This window comes from Palaemon carinicauda, chromosome 26 (assembly GCF_036898095.1).
Source record: "Palaemon carinicauda isolate YSFRI2023 chromosome 26, ASM3689809v2, whole genome shotgun sequence".
Taxonomy (NCBI): Eukaryota; Metazoa; Arthropoda; class Malacostraca; order Decapoda; family Palaemonidae; genus Palaemon; species Palaemon carinicauda.
The window spans coordinates 105,236,594-105,247,627 of record NC_090750.1 but is presented as its reverse complement, the minus strand read 5'-3'; the positions used below and the strand labels follow the sequence as shown (position 1 = coordinate 105,247,627).

At 44.7% G+C, this 11,034-nt stretch overlaps 1 protein-coding gene across 2 annotated transcripts in view; it reads left to right on the top strand.

Moving 5' to 3' along the window:
* Positions 1-313: 313 nt before the first annotated feature.
* LOC137619757 (zinc finger protein 91-like) overlaps positions 314-11,034 on the top strand; it is a 152,327-nt gene continuing 141,606 nt past the window's right edge. Inside the window, exon 1 of one of the 2 annotated variants that reach the window (XM_068350063.1) lies at positions 314-718. The gene's annotated coding sequence lies outside the window, so the exon portion shown is untranslated. The remainder of the gene's footprint in view (positions 719-11,034) is intronic. The other variant, XR_011039976.1, reaches the window with a different exon arrangement.

Here is an 11,034-nt window from a genome sequence, read left to right as displayed (position 1 = left end):
CCTTATGTATGGAGATTGAAATTATGCCAGCCAGAACTAAAAAAAAATAGTAATGTCCTGTATATGGGAATAATATAATATAGCATACATTTATTAAAATGTTATAATAATGTAACCATTGTAATACATTATATTTTATATAGTATCTAAAATAACCAATTTTATCATATTAAAGTAATAAAGTAATTATAATATACTGTAAACTGTGATACAATACACAAAATGGCCGTTGTTGGCTGGCCCAAATAATGCCAGCATATGTATTAACATTTCATATTTTGTACTGTATTTTCAAATAAAGAGGCACAAAACAAATTAAAATAGAACTAAAATTTATATATAATACTTTTGAAAAGTATGAAAACTCTCATAAATCATAAATAAGTATTTAAAAAATGAAAAATAAATTAAAAAATTGGAACCATTTTACTTTTCTTCCCGGTATTGCCTCCCGGGATAAATGTAAACAAAACAACGTTTACTCCGTATTTGAAAAAAAGTCTATTTTAACAAATAGTGTCTATTTTACTTAAGAAATTTATACGTAAGATTGATGTAAATGTTCGAAAAGTTTCTAAAATTCACACATATATATATATATATATTAAGATTAATGACTTAATTTCGTTGATTTTAGTTGAATCCTGGACCCAAAGGTCTTGTCCCGCTTACGATCCTTTAACCTTCGGCCCCAAAAAGGAATTATTAACAATTTGCTGTGAGTATAACATTTTAGTCTTTTCTCTATAAATATATAAATTATATTGATTGAAAATAGGGAAGTGGGTAATAACCATCAGTTTGCATGGCGTACCTTAAGTTACAGGTCAACTCACCACCCTAAAGGAGTCATTGCTATTAGGTGTAAGTTTAACCCCATAGCAGACCTGGTAAAATTATATTTCACCAAGTGTTTATTTGCCGTGAAAATGTGTCATTTTTGAAGAAAACGGACGTTTTTCTATTGAGAAACGTGTTTTTTTATTAGATAAGTTTGTCCCGTCCGTAACTATAATATAACCGCTGATCAAAGGGCCAGACTGTGTCAGTAGTGAAAATGTGGGTAATTATTAGGGTGTATGTATGATAGCGGCCACCTGTATATAAGGGGCTTTGCAGGGTGGCGTTATCCCCCCCTTAGGTAAGTAGCTAAGGACACGGCCAGGGGGGAAAGTTTAGGTTAGTTGATGTCCATTTTTAATCCACTTGGTAGGAACTGGCCGCTGATATACAAAGGCTCTTAATTATTTACTGTAGCACAATGTTCCTAACTGGTTATGCAACGTGTCAAAAATGACGGCTTAATATTTAGGTAGGTAATGCATACACATGCACCCCTCTTATCACCAGGGTATGGCTTCTTCCTCTCCTATTACCAGAGGGACAGGGAGAGGTTAGCGCCGCTGGTATATGTATATATACAATAGAGGCAGCCACCTTTATTCTTGTCAGAAACTGGTCTCGGGGTGTATGTCTGATAGCGGCCACCTGTATATTATATTATGGCTAACTTAGAATACAGCATTGTGAGGGGGGTCGCAGAGGGGCCGTTAGGCCCCCCCCCCGTTAGGTAAGTAGGTAAGGACACGGCTTGTAGGTTAGGTTAGGGGGGAAAATTTAGGTTATTTGATGTCCATTTTTAATCCACACAGGATGAACTGCCCTCTGATATGCAAAGGCCCCCTGGTCTCCTGACTTGGGGAGTACAAATAAAGAAATTAACTGTCTGTAAATTAATATATAGTTTAGGGAATGAAATATTCATATAACAACGGAATATATTCTCTATTGAATTACAGATATAAAACTTTTGGGTATTGACAAGATGTTTACGGATGTTTACAGCTTTTATTATTCTCAGATTAAGTTTATTGAGGTCCCTAAAATGATGAGGAACTGCCTGAAATAGTTTTTTTTCTTTTATAGTAAACCTGGCATTGATCCAAGTTATCTTTGTTTGTTCCTTAACATAATGCAAACTTTTTACTGTTGATGATATTAACCCTTTTACTCCCAGGGTATTTGAAACTTTCCAACCCTTAACCCCCGGGTGTTTTTTTTTTTTTTCAAGCACATTTTGCTATATATATTTTTTAAATTGCTCTAACAGCCTTAATTTTTGTCATAGAGAGGTCAGGTTGGTCTCATTCTTTTGGAAAATGCCTGAAGTTTCTCAAAAAGTTATCAAAAATATGCAAAGAAAAATGTAAATACAGTAGCAGTTTTTTGCAAGGACGTACCAGTACGTCCATGGGGGTAAAGGGATGAGTTTTGTGAAATGTACCAGTACGTCCTTTGGGGGATAAAGGGTTATGAGCAAAGCTTGAATGTCTATTTAAGCTTTTAAGTGAGGTAGTTGTAGGACCCACCCACCCACCCACTACCCAAGACCAGAGAACAAAATTATATAATATTTGTTTTATTACAATATTTCATTATCAGCTTTTGATACAATATCTGAGATTAATTATTTCAGCTAAATTTGCGCTTGCATCTCGAAAGAGGACCGTTTACGTTCGTACTCTCCAACGGGCAGAAACAAAGTGAAGAGTGTAATCTTCTTCACTTTGTTTCTGCCCGTTGGAGAGTACGAACGTAGAAGGTCCTCTTTCGAGATGCAAGTGCAAATTCAGCTGAAATAATTAATCTCAGATTTTTCAATATTAATCTTACCCGATAATCATGTAGCTGTCAACTCCGTTGCCCGACAGAATTCTACGGACGGGATACGCCAGCGATCGCTATACAAGAGGGGGGTGTACTCACCAGCGCCACCTGTGGCCAGGTACTGCAGTACTTCTTGTTGACACCACCTCAATTTTTCCTCTGTCGTGCTTCCGGCAAGACCTACATGGATACGCTTATAATTTTGGAGTCTTTGTTCACGGTTTTGGTGAAGTATTGCTCTGAGATTTCAGCTTTCGCTATACAGGAAGCTTTTCCCTTAGCTTAGATAGCTTTTGGATTAATTTTGATTAATGGTATAACGATCTTTGCTTTAATTTGGAAACCCCCTTTGACTGTTCTCTGATTCAAGATGTCCGACCATTCACAAGCTCCTACCCAAAGACGATGTAGAGTTAGCACTTGTGTTAGGCGTCTTCCGAAGGCCTCGGTTGATCCTCACACCGTTTGTTCCGACTGTCGGGGAAAATCCTGCCAGTTGGATGATCGATGTGAGGAATGTGCCGGTCTTTCGGAATTTGATTTTATTCAATTCCTTAAATATACGACTAAGTTAGAGAGGGAGAGAGTTAGGAGGAGTTCGGCTCGCTCTTTGCTTTATTCATCCCCCCATGATCCTCATCCTTTTCCTCCCCCTGTAGTGGCTACCCCCGAACCTACTATTAGTGCTCAGCCTGATATGTCGGATGTTTTACGTGCCATTCAGGCTTTAGGCGATAAGGTGGAGTCGGTAGTGAGTGACCACAAGTTCCTCTTGGCAGACGTCAAGGAACTTAAAGTGAAAAGTGCAGTGGGAAGTGATAGTGCCAGTGCTGTGCCTAGTGCTAGTGTCAGTGTCAGTGTTGCGCGTGAGGATACTTCTGTGCGTGCCAGTCGTCCTCCCAGTCCGGGACCTCTTGCAAGCTCCCAAGCCCAGGGGAGAAGCAATGTCGAAGGGCAAAAGGGTTCGGCAGGCCTTGATCGGCGCACAGTAGTATCCTCAGTGGTTGCGGGCGTATCTTATAGAGATCGTCACTTCCACTCTCAGACGATTGAGCCCTTGATTTCCTCGTCTGCAGAAAAGAGAAAACGCTGGACTCAGGTCTCAAGACCTCTTAAGCGTAAAGTCCAGACCGCGCGAGTCCAACAGCCCGGGTGTAGCCATTGGGCTAGCTCGGACTCGCCGCAGTCATCAGGTGACTGCACGCCTCCTAAGAGAGGTAAGGCGATGCCTCAACAGACCTCAACTTCTGTTAAAGCTATGCCTCAACAGACCTCAACTTCTGTTGATCCTAAGATGGCTATGCTGCAGACTATGCAGTCGCAGCTTGCGGTGTTGATGCGGGAGTTTCAGGCAGAGAAGGTTAATACACCTCCTCCTGCGAGCGCTCCTCCTCCTCTGCGCAGTCCAATCTGCCAGACGTATGATGTTGAGGTTCCTCAAGCTACCTCCATGCGTGAGCTGCCGCGTTGGGAGTTGCCAGATACCAGCGCTGTGCAGCAACCTCCACTTTCCTTGAGGCAGGAGCCTCTTACCACGCGGCAACCTCCTCAACAATGGGGGCAGGAGCCTTATGCTTTACAACCTCCTCTACCCTTGAGGCAGGAGTATCTTGCTTTACAACCATCCTCGAGGCAGCAACCTCTTGAGGTACGACAACCTCTACCATCCTTGAGGCAGCCACCTCAACTCTCGCAGCAGCCACCTCCACTTTCCTCGAGGCGAGAACCTCAACTCTCGAGGCAAGCACCTCAAGAACCTCAACTCGTGAGACAAGAGCCTCTCTCTGCGCAGCCACCTCAACCCTTGAAGCAAGCGCAACTCCTGAGGCAGGAACCTCATGCTATGAGTCAGCCACCTCAACGCATGCATCTACCACTTTCTCCTCAGCTTGAGCCTCTTCCCATTCAACTTGAACCGCAGTCTATGCAGCATGAGCCTCATGTTTTACAACAGTCGCCTCTCACCACGCTTGCTCCTCAGACCTCCGCAGAACCTCCTTCATCCCAGCCTCATGACTTTGTCATTACCAGCCCTCATCCTCTTCAACAGAGACTTGAGGATGAATCCGCAAGTGCGCATGCACCCGCTCTTCAGGATTCAGCCATTCAGCATACCGCTTTACCTCTCGCTTCTCAACCCTCAGGTGATGAGGTTTCTGAGGATGAAGCTGCTCACCTGGATGATCCTTCATCTGACGTGGAGGAACCCAAGTCATTGCCACCCTCCATTGACTTTCGCAAGGTCCTGGCTTTGTTCAGAGAGTTATACCCGGATCACTTTGTTTCTGCTACCCCTCGCTCTCCTCCATCCGAGTTCTCTCTAGGCATGCAACCTGTTAAGTCTGCCTACACTAAGCTCGTCTTCGCTAGATCTTCTAAGAGAGCTTTGAGAATGTTAGGGGATTGGTTGCAGTCCAAGCAGCAACTGGGAAAGACGTCTTTTATGTTTCCACCTCCTAAGCTGACGTCTAAGGCGGGCGTCTGGTATGCCACAGGAGAGGAACCAGGCTTGGGGGTCCCTGCCTCTGCCCAGGCTGACTTCTCAAGTTTGGTTGACTCTCCACGAAGGTCGGCTATGAGACGCTCTAAGGTCTGCTGGACCTTTTCTGACCTGGACCACTTCTTAAAGGGAGTCTTTCGCGCCTTTGAAATTTTTAATTTTCTCGACTGGTGCCTGGGGGCCTTGAGCAAGAAGACTGCCCCATCTGACAAAGACTCGGCCATGTTGATCATGTCCTGTATGGACAAAGCAATTCGCGATGGTTCCGGCGAACTTGCCTCTATGTTTGTATCGGGAGTCCTCAAGAAAAGGGAACAACTTTGCTCCTTCCTTTCCACTGGTATCACCTCTTGCCAAAGGTCACAGTTACTTTTTGCTCCTCTTTCTAAGTTCCTGTTTCCTGAGGATCTTATCAAGGAATTGTCTGCGGCTCTTATTCAGAAGGACACGCATGACCTTGTGGCCTCTTCAGCACGGAAGGCTAGGGTTGCTCCTTCAGTTCCTAGAACTTACCGCACCCCAGTGGCTGATACTCCTGCTACCAGATTTATTCCGCCCTTTCGTGGCAGAGCCCCCAGCCGAGGAGGTACCCGCCCAGACGGTCACAGGGGCAGGTCCAAGAAAGGTACCAAGTCTTCGAAAAGCAAACATTGACTCTCCTCCTCTCCAGACAGCTGTAGGAGCCAGACTCAAGATCTTCTGGCAAGCTTGGGAAAGAAGAGGTGCAGACGCCCAGTCTGTCAAGTGGCTAAGGGAGGGTTACAGGATACCATTCTGCCGCAATCCCCCTCTGACCACTTCTCCCATCAACCTCTCTCCCAACTACAAGGAAAAGGACAAGAGGCTAGCGTTACATCAAGAGGTGTCGCTCCTGTTACAGAAGGAGGCAGTGGTGATAGTCCGGGATCATCAATCCCCGGGCTTCTACAACCGTCTCTTTCTGGTGGCCAAGAAGACAGGAGGTTGGAGACCGGTGCTGGATGTCAGTGCGCTCAATGCTTATGTCACCAAGCAGACGTTCACTATGGAGACGACGAAGTCGGTCCTAGCAGCGGTCAGGCAGGAGGACTGGATGGTCTCGTTGGATCTGAAAGACGCCTACTTTCACGTCCCCATTCATCCAGACTCCCAACCTTTTCTGAGATTCGTTTTTGGAAAGGTTGTGTACCAATTCCAAGCCCTGTGTTTTGGCCTAAGCACGGCACCTATGGTGTTTACGCGTCTGATGAGGAATATTGCGAAATTCCTCCACTTGGCGGACATCAGAGCCTCCCTTTATTTAGACGACTGGCTGTTAAGAGCCCCCACAAGTCGTCTCTGTCTGGAGTCTCAGTTGGACTTTGGACTTGACCAAGGAACTGGGTCTTTTGGTCAACTTAGAGAAGTCCCAGCTTATTCCTTCCCAAACCATCGTTTACCTGGGAATGGAGATTCGGAGTCAAGCTTTTCGGGCTTTTCCGTCGGCCCCAAGAATCAACCAAGCCCTAGAGTGCATACTGAGCATGCTGAAGAGGAACAGATGCTCGGTGAGACAGTGGATGAGTCTAACAGGGACCCTATCATCGTTAGCCCTGTTCACCGAGTTAGGGAGACTCCACCTCCGCCCCCTTCAATTCCATCTAGCAGCTCACTGGGACAAGAATATGACGCTCGAAGCGGTCTCTATTCCTGTTACCAAAGAGATGAAGACTACTCTCATGTGGTGGAAGAGCAACATCCTTCTCAAGGAGGGTCTCTCGTTAGCTGTTCAGACCCCCAATCTTCATCTCTATTCGGACGCATCAGACTCGGGCTGGGGCGCGACCTTGGACGGACAGGAATGCTCGGGAACATGGAACAAGGAACAGGAAACGCTTCACATCAATTGCAAGGAGTTGTTGGCAGTACATCTGGCCTTAATGAACTTCAAGTCCCTCCTGCTAAACAAGGTGGTGGAGGTGAACTCCGACAACACCACAGCCTTGGCATACATCTCCAAGCAGGGAGGGACTCATTCGAGGAAGCTGTACGAGATAGCAAGGGACCTCCTCATTTGGTCAAGAAGTCTAAACCTCACGCTGGTAACGAGATTCATTCAGGGCAATATGAATGTCTCGGCAGATCGCCTCAGCAGGAAGGGTCAAGTCATCCCCACAGAATGGACCCTTCACAAGAACGTGTGCAACAGACTTTGGACCTTGTGGGGTCAGCCAACGATAGATCTGTTCGCCACCTCCATGACCAAGAGGCTCCCATTGTACTGTTCCCCAATTCCAGACCCGGCAGCAGTTCACGTGGATGCTTTTCTGCTGGATTGGTCCCATCTCGATCTATATGCATTCCCGCCGTTCAAGATCATCAACAGAGTTATTCAGAAGTTCGTCCGGCGTCAATGACCTCAGATGTCAGGATGCCTGAAAACTTTGAATCAATCAATCAATCAATCAGAAGTTCGTCTCTCATGAAGGGACACGGCTGACGTTGGTTGCTCCCCTTTGGCCTGCAAGAGAATGGTTCACAGAGGTACTGCAATGGCTGGTCGACGTTCCCAGGACTCTCCCTCTAAGAGTGGACCTTCTACGTCAACCTCACGTAAAGAAGGTACACCCAAGCCTCCACGCTCTTCGTCTGACTGCCTTCAGACTATCGAAAGACTCTCTAGAGCTAGAGGCTTTTCGAAGGAGGCAGCCAGAGCGATTGCCAGAGCTAGGAGGATATCCACTCGTAGAGTCTATCAATCCAAGTGGGAAGTCTTCCGAAGCTGGTGCAGAGCCAATGCAGTTTCCTCTACCAATACCTCTGTAACCCAAGTTGCTGACTTCCTGTTACATCTTAGGAATGTTAGATCTCTTTCGGCTCCTACGATCAAAGGGTACAGAAGTATGTTGGCATCAGTTTTCCGCCACAGAGGCTTGGATCTTTCCTCCAACAAGGATCTACAGGACATCCTTAAGTCTTTCGAGACCTCTAAAGAACGTCGCTTGTCCACTCCAGGCTGGAATCTAGACGTAGTCTTAAGGTTCCTGATGTCATCTAGATTTGAACCGCTACAATCAGCCTCTTTCAAGGACCTCACATTAAAAACTCTTTTCCTAGTATGCCTAGCAACAGCTAAGAGAGTAAGTGAGATCCACGCCTTCAGCAGGAACATAGGTTTCACTTCGGAAACGGCTACATGTTCCTTGCAGCTCGGTTTTTTGGCTAAAAACGAGCTTCCTTCACGTCCTTGGCCTAAATCGTTCGAGATCCCTAGCCTATCTAACTTGGTGGGTAACGAGCTGGAGAGAGTACTTTGCCCAGTCAGAGCTCTTAGGTACTATCTGAAAAGGTCAAAACCTTTACGAGGACAATCAGAAGCCTTATGGTGTGCTGTTAAGAAGCCTTCGCTACCAATGTCTAAGAACGCAGTTTCTTACTACATCAGGCTTCTGATTAGAGAAGCTCATTCTCATATGAAGGAAGAAGACCTTGCTTTACTGAAGGTAAGGACACATGAAGTGAGAGCTGTGGCTACTTCAGTGGCCTTCAAACAGAACCGTTCTCTGCAGAGTGTTATGGATGCAACCTATTGGAGAAGCAAGTCAGTGTTCGCATCATTCTATCTCAAAGATGTCCAGTCTCTTTACGAGAACTGCTACACCCTGGGACCATTCGTAGCAGCGAGTGCAGTAGTAGGTGAGGGCTCAGCCACTACATTCCCATAATCCCATAACCTTTTTTAACCTTTCTCTTGATTGCTTTTATTGTTGTTTTTGGGTTGTACGGTCGGCTAAGAAGCCTTCCGCATCCTGGTTGATTTGGCGGGTGGTCAATTCTTTCTTGAGAAGCACCTAGGTTAGAGGTTATGATGAGGTCCTTTAGTATGGGTTGCAGCCCTTTATACTTTAGCCACCTAAGAGTCGTTCAGCATCCTAAGAGGACCGCTACGCTCAGTAAGGAAGACGTACTTATTAAAGGCAGAGTAATGGTTCAAGTCGACTTCCTTACCAGGTACTTATTTATTTTTATTGTTATTTTGAATAACTAATAAAATGAAATACGGGATACTTAGCTTCTTGGTTAACATGTATACTGGTCTCCACCCACCACCCTGGGTGTGAATCAGCTACATGATCATCGGGTAAGATTAATATTGAAAAATGTTATTTTTATTACTAAAATAAATTTTTGAATATACTTACCCGATGATCATGATTTAAATGACCCGCCCTTCCTCCCCATAGAGAACCAGTGGACCGAGGAGAAAATTGAGGTCTTGTTGACAAGAAGTACTGGAGTACCTGACCACAGATGGCGCTGGTGAGTACACCCCCACCTGTATAAGCGATCGCTGGCGTATCCCGACCGTAGATTTCTGTCGGGCAACGGAGTTGACAGCTACATGATCATCGGGTAAGTATATTCAAAAATTTATTTTAGTAATAAAAATAACATTTTTCCAAATTCCATCTTTGGAAATGGAAGTTACGACTGCATCATAGAACAGATTTCTTTGTCCAGTGGGCTCTGTTACGTATTATTTGGCCGAACTTCCGACATTAATGTTAATGTTCGTGATTTATGTTTGTGCGATATGGTTGTCAAATTGTTCTGTCCAAATACACTTTCTTTTCAGGTCTAAAGATTTGTCACATGCTTACAAGATGTTGGTGTTGCATTTAAGTCAGAGGAAGTATTTATGTTAGAGTGCATGGTATTTGAAGTACAGCAGCATTGTTGAATTTTTGTACAAATGTTTTTTTTTAAATGGTTTTAGCAAGTCAGTATTCCTCATCATCATCATCATCATCATCATCATCATCATCTCCTCCTACGCCCATTGACGCAAAAGAGCTTCGCTTAAATTTTACCAGTTGTCTCTATCTTGAGCTTTTAAATTCATTCATCTTCGCCTACTTCAAGCTCCATAGTGCTCAGCCATGTAAGCCTGGGTCTTCAAACTCTTGCAGTGCCCTTTGAAGCCCAGTTGAAAGTTTGAACTAATCTCTCTTTGGGGTGCAAAGAGCATGCCCAAACCATCTCCATCTACCCTTCACAATGATCTCATCCACATACGGCACTCGGGTAATCTCTTGTAGTTTCATTTCTAATCCTATTTAAAGGTCACTCATAAATGGCAGAAGCAAGGGACAGTGACATTGCCCTATCAAGCATGACAATGCCCTAGAGACTAACTATATATACATATGATCAGGGCCCAAGCCCTTTCTCCACCCGAGCTAGGACCAAGGAGGGCCAGGCAATGGCTGCTGATGACTCAGCAGATAGACCTGTAGGCTCCCCCAACCCCCCAACCCCCTCTCCTTAGCTCACAAGGATGGTAAATTGCAGTGACCAAAGGAACTAACGAGTTTGAGGGGAACTGGAGCCCTTGTCTTGCGATCACCAGTCATGGACGTTGCCCTGCTATTCAACTCTGAATATTCTTCTGAGGGTTTTGTTCTTAAATCTACAAAATCTGTTGTATATTGTTTCATTGTCATACCACGACTCATGTCCATACAGTAACACCGATCCCACTAAAACTGATATGTATTCACTTAACATTGTCTTAAAGAATCCTGTTTTTTATCAGGATAACTCAAATTTAGGTGCCATAGTAGCCGCTGGGGTTTGGTTCTATAAAAGCCTTTTATCTTTTTAGCGAATGAATTTAATTAATCTTTAGAGGTATTTAGGAACACAAACTGGAGCATAATTTTATAACCTTACTTGTAATGGTTTGGTACCAAGGAGACTAAACTATGGGACTTCAATTGAAGTGTGTGAGTTAGCTATATAAACATCAAGGAAGGTTCGTAGAAAATAATGGAAGGAGCCTTTGTAGGGTGACGGCCAGATCCCGTAGAAAACGGGAATATTCTGAACTGTGGCCGTCGTTCTAAAGA